The sequence below is a fragment of the Macaca nemestrina genome, chromosome 15, assembly GCF_043159975.1.
Source record: "Macaca nemestrina isolate mMacNem1 chromosome 15, mMacNem.hap1, whole genome shotgun sequence".
NCBI classification, from domain to species: domain Eukaryota; kingdom Metazoa; phylum Chordata; class Mammalia; order Primates; family Cercopithecidae; genus Macaca; species Macaca nemestrina.
In genome coordinates, this window is record NC_092139.1 from 46,117,840 (window position 1) to 46,135,601 (window position 17,762).

Here is a 17,762-nt window from a genome sequence, read left to right on the forward strand (position 1 = left end):
ATGAACCCTCTTGCGTCATCTGTGATGATTTATGGCTTTTATGTGCACATTCCAGAAACACAAATGCAATAATAGTTCTCTTGAGAAGCTTAAAGAGGAAGGTAACTTATGACTGTTCTAACATATTTTTAAAATGTAGATGGCTCCTTAAAGACCTCAAATGGACAACAAAACATTTTAACAAAATCTGAGGAGATACCTGCTAGTGGGATTTATTATCAAAGATCTAATTTCCAGTGACAGCCATTCTAAAATATTATTTGCGATCATTGTAAATTAAGTAAGCAAGCCGAAATTAGAAACTAGAAAAAGCTTCCCTACATCTCTACTTACTTTTTTTTTGTCACCACTTCTTAAATCCACTGAGCATAGACAACTTGGGAAATTATTTTCATGTCAAGGTATAATTGCATTATAAACTGATATATAAATCATTTTCTTAAGCTAGGTAAATTATGCTATGCCACTGATCAATAGCGTCTGCATTTCTTCCTCTTTTTCATCGTGTTAATGTAATCATAACATACCATTTTGTGACTACGTTTCTAAGCCCACATATACTGTTTTAAAAGCTCAAGATCTGTTGGGACAATCTGGACTTGGTCATGATCTGGCTTCTTTGGGTCATTGTCAGACAGCTGGTCAAGGTGAGCCTGAACAGAAGAAAATCTGTGGAGGGACACACAAAATGATCATTTAACTGCCCACATATGCCAGCAAAGATGCGGATTTGAATGACCTGCCCAGTTCCTTAATGTGCCTTTCCCCACTGGCCACATCTGAAAGCCCTTGATGTATCCACTTACAGGCTTGTGGGACAAGACACTATTCAAAGGAATGGGAGAAGCACTGATCCAGAGGTTCCAACACTGTGATCTGCAACGAACTGGGCTTCAGTGACCAACAGTGAGTACTTCTGACACAACAAAACTTAATTCAACCAATGAAGTGCTATATTTTTGTTTTCTTGTTTTACATAGTAATAGTTATGCAGATTTTATTTGAATAAGAAAAAGTGCTTCTGATGAAACATTTGAAAACTAGTTATCTATTTCCATACTATAGGGACTTGTATCCAATTCAATGTAAGCTTTTTTTCTATCCAAATTCACGGACCCCTTCAAGTCTATGTGCAGACCTGGATGGTGCCCAGATCCCAGTCTAAGAACTCCATCTTATGACCACAGATGGCTCTGTTAACTGCCAACTGTCTTCCTTGACACATATTACCTGCCTTATACATCTACATATTGCTTTATTATGTGCCTTTGGGCACCTTCTCCCAAGAACTCATCTGCCTAGTGGGTGACTCTCACAGCCTGGCCCCCACGGTCCTACCCCAGTGGCTCTTCATCACCTATGGAGTCAGTATCACATCTTCAGCAGGTCTTCCCTGGCTGCCTTTTCCACAATAGCAACTACGTTTACCCCCGATATGGTTTGGCTCTGAGTCCCCATCCAAATCTCATCTCAAATTGTAATCTCCACATGTCAGGTGAGGGACCTGGTGGGATCTTGGGAGTGGTTTCCCCTTATTGTTCTCATGATAGTGAGAGTTCTCCTGAGATCTGATGATTTAAAGTGTTTGGCAGTTCTCCTGTCATGCATTTTCTCTCTTTTGCTGCCATGGTCATGTAAGATGTACCTTGTTTCCCCATCACCTTCTGCCATAATTGTAAGTTTCCTGGGGCCTCCCCAGCCATGTAGATCTGTAATTCAATTAAATCTCTTTCCTTTATAAATTACCCAGTCTCAAGTAGTTCTTTATAGCAATGTAAAAATTGACTAATACATCCCCTCAGTCTCTTTCATTCTGCCCAGCTTTATTTATCTTTGCAATTACATGGAACTATCTACAATGTATATTAAATAATATACTTATTTATTGTCACTTTCTTGCACTAAAATATAAACTCCATCCATTCAAGGACTTTGTTCCACTTTCTCCTAAATCACCAGTGCCAGGCAACTCAATAAATTAATTATACTTAAAAAAAGAAAAAAATTAAACCAAATTGTGGTTCTGCTCTGCAACTTCCTGGATTTTTTTTGTTCTTTCTCTCATTAGCTGCATTAAGCGTTGTTCAGGTTCTGTGTCATGGCCAGGTCCTTTTCACATAAGCCCCATTACAAACTTAGTAGGAAGATCAAAAGATCAGCCTCATTCTTTCTTAGGAAGGACATTCAATCTTATACCCTGTCTTGCTTTTGATCCATGGATGGCTGACTTCTTTCCAATAAGATGCCCATTCATCTTACACAAAGAGAGGGATGGGAACTATTGCCTATTACCTTGTATAAAGAATGTCTGGTTCTGCCAACTACCTTAGTACCCTATAGCTACCTCTCAAGAAAAACAAAAAACATATGTCTGAAATGCTAAGAAGTCCTAAGACTCTACACATCCCAGTGAGATTGCATTGTAGTCCAATTACCAAAAGTAATTTAAAAATGTTTCTATCCTTACTCAAGTGCCAAGTCAATATCCACATTAAACCTGTGTTTCTTCTTTTAAAAACACACACATAACACTTTCCTCTCTTCTCTAGTTCTTAAATAACACATTGCTGTACCAGAACGTCACTAAACCCTTCATCCACAAATCTATCACTAAAGCTGTCATGAATACCCAAACTTCATAGGCCCTTCTCTGTCTTCCACTCCCTGGACCTCACTAACCTCACCTCCCTGGCAGAAGTTGCCAGCCTGACTTTTGCCTTTATCAGTCTATCTATCTATCTATCTCTCTATCTATCTATCCATCCATCCTTCCATCCATCTATCATCATCTATCTATTGATCCATCTATTATCTAATCATCTATCTCCATATCTGTGATTTAGTTATACCTCACTCCAGAACTTAGTAGCTTAAAACAATCATTTTTTAGTCCAACATTTCTCTTCCAAGACATTTATTTACTACAAAGGGAAATATAATCTCTTTAAAATGGAACAATCAGGAAGAAATCACCTTAGCCTCCTGTTTAAGGTGATTAGCACTAGCAAAAGGCCAACTTAGCATGATGAACTTGTAGATATGATGCACTGAGAAGGACCCCACATCATTCCTAAAATGCAAAACCTCAGTCAAACCCAAATTGAGAAATGTTTCATGAATAACTGTTCAGTACTCTTCAAAAGTGTCAAAATCATGAAAAACAAGGAAAGACTTAGGAGCTAGCATAGAGTGGAAAAGACTAAAGGGATCAAAACTAAGTGCAGTGAATCCTGGACTGGATCTTGAAACATGAATGAAAATAGACACTAGTAAAGAACTGGTGAAATTTGGATATGGTCTTCAGTTAATAGCAACATGCCAATATTAATTTCCTGGTTCTGATCTTTGTACTATGGTTCTATGTCATGATAATATTAGCAGAAGCTCAGATAGAGATTTATGAAAACTTTCTATATTACTTTAACAAGTTTTATGTAAGTCTAAAGTATATCAAAACAAAAAGTTGAAGAAAAACACACAAGGATTTATTATTTCTCACACTTCTACAGATTATCTTGGTGATTCTTTTGTGTCTCTTCTGGACTCACATATCCAGGAGCATTTACCCTGTAGGTTGCCTGAGTGTTGGCTTGGCTGGGACATGAGGAAACTGGAAATCTCTCTCTATGTGGTCTTTTATCCTGGGCTGCTTTGCATTATGTTAGGAAATTGTTCCAGGAGGGCAAAACCATAAGCTGTAAGCCTCCAACTGCCTTCCCTTGACAGTTGTACCACATCACTTCTACATTATTCTGTCAGTCAAAATGGGTTTTGAGTCCAGAGCAGATTAAAGGGGTAGGAAAATAGACTTTACCTCTTGATGGGAGTAGTGGCAGAGTCACATCACAAAAGGTTGTGGACACAGGTAGGTGTCTATGTCTCTTCAGGCTACTACAACAAAATACCATAAAAACTATTGGCTTATAAATAACAACCATTAATTTCTTACAGTACTGGAGGCTGGAAGTCCAAGCTCAAGGTGCCCCCAGATTCAGTGTCTCACGAGGGCCCATTCCTCATAGACAGTGTCTTCTCAATTTATCTGCACATGTTGGAAAGGGCCAATTAGCTCTCTGCAGTCTTTTTTATAAGGGCACTAATCCCATTGAAGGCTTTGCCCATCAAATCTAATTACCTCCCAATGTTGCCCCTATTATATTAATATCACTAATATCAGGCTTCAGATTTCAATATATGAATTTTGAGGAAACACAAACATTTAGGTCATGGCAGGAGTCATAATCTATTGAGGTCGTTACTGTAAAAGTCTATAATGAGTCACACTGAGCAGCACCAGGATACTCAAGAGACTGAAGGCGGCGACTGGATGCCTCCTCCCCAACCATAGTCACCTGTCTTGCTGCAGCCCCTGGAGAACGTGGGCCTCCTCTCACCCTGAATCACCCTTTATCATGAAAAAATCCTCATGGAACAAAAAATAATTCCACCCATACATCTCCTTGTAGAAAGTGTTATATGTCTATGTATGTGAGTATGTGTGGAGATTTACTTTGTGTTTTTAGGTTTATTTTACTTCGTAGTAGCAAACCTGATTTTCCCATCATTAGTTTAAATTTTATTTCCCAAAGCTTAATTCTGTGTTGATTGCAACACAGATGGTTTCTGGGTATGTGTAACACGAACAGCAGGGGTGGGGAGGGCAGTGGTAAGTTCACTGCTTCACAATAGTATTCACCATAGATAATTCAAAGAGTTGATCACCAAGACATTTATAAATTGAAGTGGCCCCTGAATTCCTATTTTTCCTAGGATTTTACTGTGTTACAAACAAAAAATTTTGCTTACTGTCAAATTAAATTCAGGATAAAATCAACGAGAAAACAGAAATCAATAGTTTTCTATAAAGCATGGAGAAAATCAATAGAAATTGGAAAAAGTTATTATCTGTGTTCAGATGAATCAGAGTTGAGATGAGATTCTGCTATTAGTTAATTGACAAGGGCAAACAAATATGTCTCGTAGATGGGATTATTATTTATTATTTGATACTCGAAGGGGTATTACATTCAGAGCTTCCACTTACAGGACCCAATAGAAAGTAGCACCTGTACACACTCGTTTTAATTGAATTTGGTGTTCAAATAGAAAATAAAAATGAATTCTATCAAAAGACACGAACTCTTAGTCTATTGAGCCCCCAAAATAAGGCTAATGCCCTTTTCACTGTTTACCATGTGTTTTGATGCTATGTAAAACCAGGCAATATTATTTCTTATCTATGCAAATGGAATAGTAGTTTCCACTTTTGTCTAGGTCTCCTCAAGACTTAATCTGTCGGGAATTTTATGTGCCCATGGTCGGCTTCATCTGTCTTCCAGACAGAGTGATAAAAAGTGGAATCACAGCTAATGGAGTCCCATGCAGGTTTGTGCTCTTAATTACTTTCGAAACTTTGAAATCGGGATAACCTTTCCAAAGAGAAGTATCTCTAATTTTCAATGATGTTAATATTTCTTCCAGTTACCACATTTCTTTTTTTGTCTTTAGTCTGAAAAACTGAAAGCCTTTGATACAGGAAATGAGAAAAGCCGTCTGTTTTCATTCCAGGAGTTGGAAGATGAAGATAATGTCAATGCAGCTAACTGCTAATGCAGTGAAAGGTTATGATGAAAATGGTTTTGATAAAATAAAACTCTTGATGCCTAGGTACATAGATTCTAATATACATCATTTTAAATGCAAAACTTCTATAGAGCAATGTTTTATCCAACAGGTAAAATTAAAGATGTTTACTGAATATAGTTTGTGCTCAATAAAAGTTTCAACTGATGAATAAATAAAAAGGCTAGTGCAGGTTACTTTTACCAGAGACATTTAGGTTACAAATATGCTTTTACACAACTTCATCTATTGCATTAAATTATGCATTTATGTTTAATAAGATAGCTTGGTTGAACACAGGTTTGAAAATTTGACTCTTGTTTATAAAGTCCAACTTATAAGGCCTTCATTATACTTTTCTTTAGAATGAAATCTTAGAAATTTTTTTTGCTAAAATACCATAGAATATCTCTTCTCCTTGTGTTGAAATAAGGCCCATCTGGTCAATCTGTGGATAATAATTGACCAAGGTACAGGATAATGACCTGGTTGCTATAGGAAAATAGAAACAAAATAGAATACAGGAATCCTGACCTCTGAAAGTTTACATATTAAAGGAACAGCCAAGGTTAACATAATAGAGAAAAAAACACAAATCAAATATATTAAAAATTACATATTAATAAATCTGTGAAAGAACAAAATATATAAATTCTGAAAAAAATTACATATATATACACATGCACACAAACTCTTTAAGAAAAGCTAACTTTTGTAAAAGAAACAGAAGAAAGGGAGGGAAGAATGAAGTAGGGAGGGAGAGAGGGAAAGAGAGAGGAAGGAAAGGAGGGATCTCAGTGGTGTTACACAGTAGCGATCTGTTTCTTCATTGTGTTACAGCTGCTCTGCTCTATGCCCTCAATCATGGACTCAGGTTTCTATTACCTTTTTGTTCCATTCTTCTGTGAGTCCTTGAAGATACCACTATTCAACTGAATAATTAGGAAGCAGAAGCTTGAACATGGAATAATTCGAACATGAAATATTGTAGAGTGTTTTCTGTGTGCTCAGTTTGGGAATAGTATAGATCACTTTTACCCATATTCCACTGGCCAGAACAGAGTGCCAGGACAGCCCCCAGTGATCGTTGCCTCCTGGTCTTCACACCCTTGTGATGTCCCCTCACCTTGCATCTGTCAGAAGTGATGGTACGACTTCTAAGATTAGACAATAAGAGATTTCTGCTTCCATCCGAAGCTTGCCTTCTCTTGTGGAAAGCAAACTGTCGTGTTGTGAGCCACCTTAGGGAGAAACCCACATAGTAAGGAATTTCTAGTAGCTCTCCAGCAAGGAACCAACAACCACCATGTGAGTCGGCTAGGAAACAGATTCTCCAATTCCAGATGAGTCTTGAGATGACAGCAGCCACTGCCGAAAGCTTGACTGCAACCCAGTGAGAGACCTGAAGCCAGAACCATGTTGCTAAGCCACACGGAATTCTTGGATTCCTTGACTGTCAGGAACTGTGTGAGATAATAACTCTGTGATGATTTAAACTTCTGAGGTTTGGATAACTTATCACATAGCAAGAAGTAACTAACATGCATAACCTCACCCACCTGAAAGGGAGGCTGGAAAATGACTTCCAGTTGTGTGCCCAAGAGGAAAGGAGAGAGGGTTTAGTGTCCATAGCTCTCTATACCACACTGAATATCCACTCTGGACAGGTCTTAGGGCCGATGAAACTTGTACCTTCCCCTCAGGAGCTCCTATGGACAACACAGCCCCAGAGACATCACTCAAATTCTCTACATGCTCTTAGCCTTTTCCAGTTACTCTGATAACCATGCAAGTGAGCTCTATAAAGAATGCCAGAATGAATGGTGCCTATGGTTCCCGATCTCAGTCTTACTTCCTCATAGGTTGATAGTGGAGACTGATCTTGTCTAGGGGAATCTAGGAGCACTCAGAACTCCAGACTTGAAGAAATACCCCTGCTCTAATGCACACCCAGATCCTTGTACTTAACATTTGTACTCAAAGACTTTCATCAGGTCTTTACAAGCCAAAAGATAATCCAGAACACATTATTCTCAGGCCTGGAACCCTCCAGTGGATTACTCAAAGAGTAAAGATGGGATAGCTTTATCCACCTGCTTTCCATCAGATATTGCATAGCTCCTTAAGAATGCAACACATATTCTGATGGGTAATTTCTCGTGTGAATATTTTTCAGGTAATCGCTTTTCACTTATACTCTTTACCTATAGTCTTTCCTGTAGTTAAAAACACTCTATAATTCCTCTATATACTTCCTTACAATAAAGCAAATTTTTGACACTACATATAAAATTACTAAAATCTTTTTGATGTCCCTCAGTTGCCTCTTCCATGGTTTTATCATTTCTCCCTAAACTAATGGAAACCATTGTTCTTCCAAGGACTTGATATCAATATTTCACATCTTAATAAAAATTGAGTTTATTATGTAAAAAGCTTTGCCTTGAAATACATATTCGAAAATTTTTCATCCTACACAAGAAGTTGTAGTGATACTGTTACTATCCCGTTGAGATGCCCTTTAACAGGTAACTGGTTATTGAGTGTTGTAGTGGCTGTGAGTGTTGGATATTTTGGCTCTCAGCTCCTTCCTTTTCCATTGAACTGCCCTCTGCAGATAGTAGCCACCTTGCTGTGGAGATTATGCCTTCCCATCCCAGGGGCAGCTCACAGCCAATGACTGACTAATATAGGGGTATAAAATCTTCCCCCTTTGACTCATGAAGGGATAATTCTGTGGTTCCAGTCATACTCCAGAACTCCCTGTGGGATCAAACTGAAACTAAGCTTCAGTTGAACCACTTCCTTGTCTAGCTTCTTCCCCTACCCTCTTCTGCTTTCTCCACTCCCAGAGAGGGTTCACTATGACTTATTACAGAAGCAAAAATAAATAATATAGGAGAGTGGGAAATGCATTACTATTTTTATAGCAAAAGGTGAATTTAATAATTCAACTTTGCCCTTTATTACTAAGGGCCTTTAATTTCTCCAACAGCATTTTTTAGAGCCTCACATTTTATTGTTCATACTATTGTGTGGGTTTCCTTCAGAGTGAGGAATTAAAACTGTCTTGAACTACGGGAAAGAGTTTATAAACAAAGCATTGACTAAGAACTAAAGTGACTTCAAAAATATTTACCCCGAACTTTGCTATGTGAATGTGTGTTCTACTCATGGAGAACTATACACATATTTTAGTGTGCTGCCAATCTCTAGCATCTTTGGAAGTTACATCTATCAGCGTGGAATTCTCACCTGAGGCCTGCTCGTTCAACAAACGTCGTCTGAGGGCCTGCTATGTGACTGGAAATGTGCTAAGCATTAGGTATGCCACTTAAATCAAAATTGTTATTTATTATTAATATTTGTCCACTGCTAATTAATTTTATTTTCCCATGAACAGATTTTTCCATGAAATCTAACAATCACAGGGAATCAAGTCTGTTAGAAAAGTTTGGAACTAAGAAATAGATGATTACACTTGGTATCAAACATGAGTTAATGATTGGAATTCAATGAAACTGATTTTTCCAATGAGGCTGGTAAATTTGATCTAAAGTGAGTTCCAGACTAAGGGAAAAGTAATATTTATTGAACACTTAATATGTTCCAAAAATTATATTTTCCAAACACCACTTTAGGGAACTATCTCAAAAGCCCATCATCTGTACTTGCCAGTGAGATTCAGTGATTGTTACAGATCAGTTTGCTAGGAGTTGGCAGTGGCAGATACAATCTCACATCACTCTGATGTCAAAGTCAAAGACCATGTTCTTTCAGTTACAACGGTAACATATCCCTGGGAGTTTCAAACATTTTATGGGCAAAGGCAATAAAATTGAAATATTTACATAGCTTCCTGGGGGAACCACTTAGAAATAAGAAAACACAAGTATACATATGTAACAAACCTGCACGTTATGCACATGTACCCTAGAACTTAAAGTATAAAAAAAAAAGAAATAAGAAAACACAGGGGATCAGTAAGTTTTGAGTTGTTTATCAAAGAACATCATTCTTTTTGATAAGTGTACCTTGTACCTCCATGCAAGAAGAAGAGCAATTTCCATTCCAACAAAAGACAGCAAATTCCAGCTGAAGGATGACGAGATGAGATTTACAATGGATTACCCGATGAAAATCACTAGACAGTAACTCCAAGATGATGGGATTACAAACTTTAAAGCACTTCAAACCTATAATTGTTTGCCACATTTGTGATCTAACTTGAGGGTACCTAATCCCTATTTGTTGTAATACAGAGAATTTCCCAGCACTAAAACAAAAATCTCCAAATAGGTAATATGTTTCTTTGTTCTTCCATAACATTGTCATCACCAAAACCCAATCAGACAGCCCTGACACCATGTCCTCTTCTTAGAATCAAATTGGGGAGATAATAGCAAAAACCATCATTTATTACAAATTCACTATGTACATTATTATACTTCATGCTCTTAATGTAGCTAAGAAGTGGACATTATTATTATAATACCTCTTTTATAGCTGAGGTTTACAGAATGTAAGGATTTTTCATACAACACATAGTTGTAAGCAATGAATGCAGGATTTGAACCCAGTGGTATTCAACCACAAATCTTCATTTTTTAACTATTATACTATAAGTTTATCATCACTGCAAGAAAAGTAAAAATAATTTTTAAAGCATAAAAAATAAAAATAAAGGTTATAAATATCAATTTAGTACCACAGTACAAAAAGAAAATGGGTTACACAGTACCAAATATGTGGGAGAGTAATGAGGGCCCTTGGATTTTGAAAGTCTGAGTCAGACTCCACAGAAAATGGTAAAGCGTTCTTGAGAAGACTTTTTCTGTCTTAAACTGAAATAATAATTTATCACTCAACAGTTTTCGCTCTTTGGTTTGTAGATAAAATTTTTGTTATGAATTAAATAATATTATAATTGTTATTTCAATAAATAGCAAGTTATAGAAGCATGAGTGCTGGCCTTTCTTAGCACAATGTCCTGCCGTTAACCTACCAATTGTCCTCTTCAGCCCCACTTTTTTCTTCTTGATTCAACACTGGCCCAGATAATGGAATCAGCAATTCAAAAAGGCTCAGCCACACTTAGGGAGTTCTCCTGGGTGCCAAGTATTGTCCAAAATGCCTCACAAACATCCCAGTGAGTTCTCTTGGTGTTCCATTATCTATATTTTCCAAATAAGATATATAAAGGATAAAATACCTGTGTAGCCCTTTGAAAATTAAGAAAAAGTTTCTTCCCAAGGTGGATTCGTGAGATTTCTTTTTCTGAAATCTCCTGAATCCACCTTTCTTCTTGTCTTAGAAATGAGCTGGATATGACTCATTTATGGTGCCAGAGAGAGAAAATATACTCACTTCTCAGATTCTTACGTGAGGCAGTTGCCCTTCTGCCCACCCACTTCATTTTCTAGGGAAAGACTTGATCATCCTCTTTCCTTGGTTCAGCAGTGGACAGTCCACATACTGGTTTGAGACAAAGCAATGAACAATCTTGCCATGTCTTGTTTTTCTCATTTCAATTCTCCCTGGAAGAATGGGATTGTAGCTATGGTAAACCATATATTGCTTTTCTGCTTTTGTGAGTTTCAGTAAAGTCTTCCTTTGAGTTTCTTGGAGGTAGAGACTATATCTTATTGATTTTTATTCCTCTAGCTCCTAATTTAATATCTGGTACATTATCTATACACCATAAATATGATATGAATTTGATTCCATAAAAAGTCACTTACGTGATTTGGATGTTTAAAATTATTCAACATGGGCAAGGGCATTCATTTTATATGAAAAGTAAGGCTTAAAGAAAATCATTATCACAAAAGTCAGGGGATCTGTTACCTTTAAGGTGAAGGAACAATCTCCCAAAGGCAAAAGACACACAGGAGCTTTTTGAAGTGCTGTCAATATTTTATTTCTTGATTTGCATGGTAGGTACCCAAATGCTCAGCTGCTAATTATTATTTACATTTTTATAAGCACTTTTCTGTATGCTTTATAGATTTTATGAAATACATCATACATGTATAAAATAGATTAAGCAAACAGAGATGTGTTTGCACAATTTAAGGGAAATTATAATCCAAACACTGTGTAATCACCAAACCACATGTGTTACTACCAAGCTAAAATGAAAAAGAAAAAACTAAAGGTGACTTAAATTAAAATGTCCCTAGACAAAGTAATTATCCGACTTAACTTCCAATGTCTGTGCACATGATACTTCCTAGTGAGGACAAGAAAGGGGAGTGGCATAGTGACTATGGAAAAAGAGTGTGTCAATAATGGGATTGAAGGACAAAAGGAAATAGTTCTTGGTTCATAGATTTGGGCAGCAAATATTCTATGTGAGTGATGAAGAGATACGTACTCCACTCGGAAGGATGGCTCCTTTCTCTTCAGAGGGGATAAAAGATGAATGGAAGTCAGACTAGGGAGGGGAGGGTGTTAGATGGTGGTGGTTTTGGTAAACCTGATAATTTCGGGTGAAAAATCAGATCTCCCAGATTAAGATTATGATGCTCTAATAACACTGTAATATTACTTAAAGGAAAAGATGGGGACCTAAGTCTTGGCAAGTGTCACACAAAAATTATTGATATATTGATCATCTTAAAAGGTTACTATGTTTATAAATCGTAACTGTGATGGAGCCACGGATTGGTGGGCAGCTCATTGGTATTACAAACTGACATCGATGAACTATGGTGGCTTGACATTTGTTCCTTTGTTCTTCTCTATGAGTTAACTTATGTGACAGGCTGTGTTTTCAAAGGTCTGAGCTTTAGAATGAATCAGAGTAAACAACTGCCCTGCAGTAATAAAATGCCTACACCTATTTGCTGAATGAATCCTTCTTGGAAGGAGACAGTTCTGAATGGAATGGCTCTGTACTTCGAAATCTAATAATTAAGCACTTTTTCAGCAGTGGATCAAGACCCATGGTTATAGGTATTATTATCTCCTATATAGAATATGTTCCATTTTGCTGTGCTTAAATTCCTAAGACCAATGGAATGGAAACATAGAATTAACCCGATTGAAGCAGAAAGCATTCTGGAGTAAAAAATCTCTCATTCTCCTGGTCTGTCTTAATGGGAAATCAAATGTGATTTGTGTTGTGTGGAGATGATTACTGATGGGTAATTATTCTAAAATATCTCTTTTCAAATCCTTTATATGGCAATCAAGGAAGAATGTGAGAGGTTAGGCATTACATTAGCAGGGCTATCAGTAACATATAATTTCTTAATTATGCATAAAAATGAATAGCAATACCTACTCAAGGAGTTCTTAAATTTCCTTTGTGAAGTCTGGAGGACACATGGGCCTCCGAGACTTATTAAAGAATATGTGGTTAAAAAGACAGAAGCAAAGATTCTTCTTTCTGATAATTGTGTGACTGAAACTCAGTTTTCTCATCTCTAAAATAGGAATAATGATACTTTTTACTCGGGGTTGTTATGTGAATTGAGTTATGTAATGTTACAAGCTGTTTATTTTTGTGCCTAGCATATAATACAAGACACTCAACAAATGAGAGCCCTTATTATGGCTGTTATTATTAGTAGTAGTGTTACTATTACTACTTCTTGTACTATTACTTTTGGCCAAGGCTTACCTAATTCAGGTAGAAATAAATTTAATTGAAATGAATGTCACTTGGATATTTCATTTTTATTATGAAGTTATTGACACAGTTAAAAGTAACACACATTATTAAGGTACATTTTAAAACTGCTGTAGGAGAGTCTATCATAATATTTTCCTAAGAGCATCTTCTATTTCACCATGGTAAGTTATTCATCAGTTTCTTTTAGAGTGGCATGTGTTATCTGAATGTGGCAACCGACTTTAAATAAATTAACGTATTTATTTACACATCCCAACACTGCATCCTCTAATTTTTGGGGAAATATGTACATTTAAAAAATCTATTATGATGGCTTGTCAGGAACAGATGAAGAGCTATGAATTGTTACTATTTGTGTTCTCTTTCTTTTTTCTCATGGTAAAAAGAGTACTTTAACACTGTGCATCCTTTCTCAAGGAATTTAAGAAATTACCAAATCGAGCAGTTGGTTGAAGGAGACTTTAAACTCTCAACTACTCAAGTAGCCAGTGCTACAGATTTCCAGCTTTGCAATCACATTTATCAGCAGTGACAGACCAAAGCAGTTCATTGCCATGGTCTTGTTGCTGTTTGATTGAGGGTGATGAGGAATCTGATAAAAGATGTTTTGTGTAATGAGAATAACACTGTACCCAACATTTCATATAGAAGCAAAGCTGGACTGAGAGTTCAACTCCCCCGGTGAGGCCATTTGGTAAACACCTTCATCTCTGGTGCATCTCATTCCTCCTTCAGCATTTTCACTGCCACTGTCCTAAGACATAAGAAAACTGGAAGATAAAGGAGAGCATGTTACATTTTTTATTGACTCACATGGAGGCAGGAACAGAGATATTCCTAATCAAAGCAATAGATGGTGACTGTAGATTGGAAGGTAGGTGAACTCTGGCCCTTAGAAGGAAAGAATCAGCAACTAGAAACTAACAAGCCTGAGCAGAGTCCCAGGCATTGCTCCAAGCCTGAGCCTTCCCATTCACTCTCAGATGTTCCTGCTGTACCCTGCCAAGCCACTAAGTCATTATCATGGGCAGAACTTTGTGTCCCTGGGCCTGGCATGTGGCAAAGGAGAATCAAAGATGGAACTTTGAATGATTTGATCTCAAAGGTGGGAGAGAGAGGAGTTCCTAGTTCAATTTACTCCTACCATTAGTACTCCAGGGATAGTTAGAACTCTAGGGTCCAGGAGTATTGTCAATGAAAAATGAGTGTGCAGATTTACAAATAGGAAACGTAAAGGTAACCTTTTGAAATATGACATTTTGAGAACCTCTTGTGTCTTTTGTGTGGTTTTTTTTTTTTGGAAATGCAAAATCTGTTTTTATTTTAAACTTTCATAATCTGAAACTGTAAAGAGGTAAGTGGATGCTGAAGTCTCTCAGCCTTGCAACTTGAGGTTTTTAACAAACTGACTCATCAGGAGATTTGGACCTGTGGTTCAGCTTTGCTTGTATATGCTTTTGTTGCTGACTTTAATGTTCTTTCAAGTGCACTGGCCTTATCTCTTCTGCTAGTCTGGATGCTATCTGGTATCTCAGATGGTGCTTTTTCAGTGTTAGTCATAGAAGCTAGTATTTTGTTTCTAGTTCCATTTGTTGTTGACACTTTAGTACAGCGTTCATCAACTTCAGTGTGCATCAGAATGGTCCAGTGAGACTGTTACAACAGATTCCTGGATCCTAATTCTAGAGACTGAAATGTGTTAGGTCTAGGATGGAGCCTGACATTCTATATTTTTGACATACCCCATCCTCCTCCAAGTGATCCTGATATTGCAGGTCTTTGAACTACACTTGACACTTTGGGTTACATTGTCTTGGAGTGCTGCTGCATTCTACAGTCTTCCTGTTCATTTTGCTCTGGAAGATTCTAGTCTTAGTTATAATCTATTGTTTAGTCTACCAAAGTAGAGGTGCACCAGATTGCACTTAAAATCCACTACACAAGTCCTCAAGGCCTCAGTAAAACCCTCTGGAAGCCTTTTGTGTCTGTTATTCTTGGATCTCTAAGCTAACAATCTGAGATGCATGTACCTTGGGATGGTGAATAGACTCACTCTATAGCAGTGGAAGTAGGAGGGACAGGAGATATGTATAAAATACCAAATTTCAGAAATGATTAGTTTTGTTTTTCACAGAACACAAAGGAATCAATTTAAAAGCCTACTTGATCTCATCCCTATAATTTCACTCTGGTGTACAAGGAAAGTAATACTCACTGCTGGAAAGGAGATGTAACATGGCTAAATTAAAGCTATGTATAATCCAAAAATCTTTTAGATCTGGCTTGAAATTCAACCATACCCTCACCTAGTCACAGCCCCATTGTGGGCCTGGCTCTGGGAGATTTCTAAACACAGTGAGGCATTTGTGGAACAGGGGTAAGATATGGGAAGGCAGGGTGGGTATGGGAGTCAGGCAAGCTTAGCTTCTCTGACCCTCTGTTTTCTCATCTGGCAGATAAAAAATGTTATATATAGAAGGTTCTTACAAGACTGCTATTCATATACAGGTTCTTAAAAGAACCTCAAAGAGTTATTTTAAGCATTGCATGTAAATATGTGTAGAAACAGTATAAAATCTAGAACATCATAATGCCCAGTTAATATTAGTTTTTTAGTGCTTTCTGCCTATAAAGTTGGAAAAACATGGGAACTGAAGAAAGAAAGGATTATTAAAAATTGCAAAGTGCTTAATCTCCTGGCACATAATTTATTCTATTTTTTAAAGGTTACTGATAGCTCCAAAGACTGGCCTAGAAACTGGCAAGCACTTTACAAGTTACTGGCAACAGAAAATCTAAAAAATGGCATCAGATTTTCAAAGTAGAAGGGACACGTCTTGGATGTGAAAGATAAAAGGTATAATATGGATGGAAAATATTTATATAAAGTCTTCAGTATTTGACAATTGTCCTTAGGAGCTCCTAAAATTTCAAAGTAAGGTGCAAATTATATGTAATTGAATAATAAGGGAATCTGACATAATACAGCATATGGAAAGGCAATGGAATTGGAAGTTGGGTTTTAATTCCCATTCTACCCTTAACCAGCCTTGTGATCTTGGTGAAGTCACTTAACTTATTACCAGTACACACACACACACACACACATGCGCACACACTCATACTCCAGGAAGACCAGCTAAGTGACTTACACCCCAGAAATATTATCCTTTGTTCAAAGTCATCAAGGATATACTTTGGATGATAAATATTGCCATGAAAAAAAATGCTTCAAAGACAAAATATGAGGGAAATAAAGTTTGCTATTGGGATGCTGATCTTTACATGACTGTAGTCTGTAGCTCTGTAGACAGATTTTTTTCTGAAAATCTTTCCTTCTTAACTTATTCCCAGGTTGCTCTGCTCACAGGAGGACATTAGGAGGAGAGTGGATCACTTAATCTTTCATCAAGGTAAGATCTCTTCTATTTGTGCTATGAAAACGGGTCCACATCAGACTGTTCACTGTAGGCAGTGCCTACTGCGTAGAAAGAGCTCAATAAATATTGTAAACTGAATGAGGAAATGGATGAATGGAAAACAATTCAACCCCAAGAAGGTTACCCCAGAGAGCCTATACAAATCAAATTGTAAAAATTTTCACCTTGCCTGATTCTGTGTGGACACAGCCTCAATTTCCCCAGGGCCTGAAGAATAATTACAATGATCATTCATGTCTCCATGTCGAAATAAGGCATAACATTCAAACTTTCCCAAGGTGTATTATTGCACACACTTCATTTTGGAAAGGTTGATATAGTAAATTAGCAGCTCCACCACAAGGCTAATGAGGCTAATGAGAGGTATCGGTAAAATTGCAGCCATAGAAAATAAGATGCCCTTTCCCATCATGAGAATCAAAAATGTATAGCAGAAAGCCATGTATGGAAACACATTCCACAACAAGCAGACTCTATCATAATACTTTTTTCAAAAGTGTTTCCCTCTCTCTTCATGTATTAATTATTCAGTATTTTGTCTTTAAAAATAGCATTGAGTGCAAATTATGTGCATGATATTATGATAAATAGTGTGGGTGACAGATAACACATAAGTCAGTTTCTACCTACAAGAACTGCACAGCAAGTTGAGGACATAAACATATGCACACAAATCTACATGTGAAACGTCTGATGGTTCCTATACTAAGTAGGGAGACACCTAATTACTAAGATTTCTGATACCTGCAAGTAAAGAGTCAAGGACCACCATGTTGAGTAGGGGGAGGTTGGAAAGGTTGAAAGTATGTTATAATAAAAATAAACAAAGTTGAGGTGGAACATCTCTGGATATCTGTGGGTTCAAGTCAGTCCAATAATAATGAGGTGGAGAAAGTCATGGGTCATCCACAGAGATGTGGCACTTGTGGTGACTAACAGTAATAATAATAACTGCTAAGTAGAGTAAGAGGAGCACTGGTTTTGGAATCTAACGATATACATTGGAACTCCAGCTCTGTCAATTACCATGCAACTAAACTTGAGCCAAAGTTATGAGCATC

At 37.2% G+C, this 17,762-nt stretch overlaps 2 long non-coding RNA genes across 5 annotated transcripts in view; one reads left to right on the top strand and one right to left on the bottom strand.

Moving 5' to 3' along the window:
• LOC139358833 (uncharacterized) overlaps positions 1 to 6,892 on the bottom strand; it is a 33,491-nt gene extending 26,599 nt beyond the window's left edge. For both annotated transcript variants that reach the window (XR_011614352.1, XR_011614351.1), the window contains exons 1-2: positions 6,749 to 6,892; positions 3,950 to 4,042 (exon numbers count right to left, since the gene is read on the bottom strand). This is a non-coding gene — a long non-coding RNA (uncharacterized lncRNA). The remainder of the gene's footprint in view (positions 1 to 3,949; positions 4,043 to 6,748) is intronic.
• Positions 807 to 16,899, top strand: LOC139358834 (uncharacterized). Of its 3 annotated transcripts, none has more exons than XR_011614355.1 (4): positions 807 to 906; positions 5,275 to 5,385; positions 15,988 to 16,118; positions 16,616 to 16,899. It is a non-coding gene; the product is annotated as an uncharacterized lncRNA (long non-coding RNA). The 3 variants fall into 3 exon arrangements; XR_011614354.1 differs by lacking the exon at positions 807 to 906 and adding an exon at positions 4,287 to 4,488; XR_011614353.1 differs by lacking the exon at positions 807 to 906 and adding an exon at positions 4,287 to 4,484.
• Positions 16,900 to 17,762: the final 863 nt, after the last annotated feature.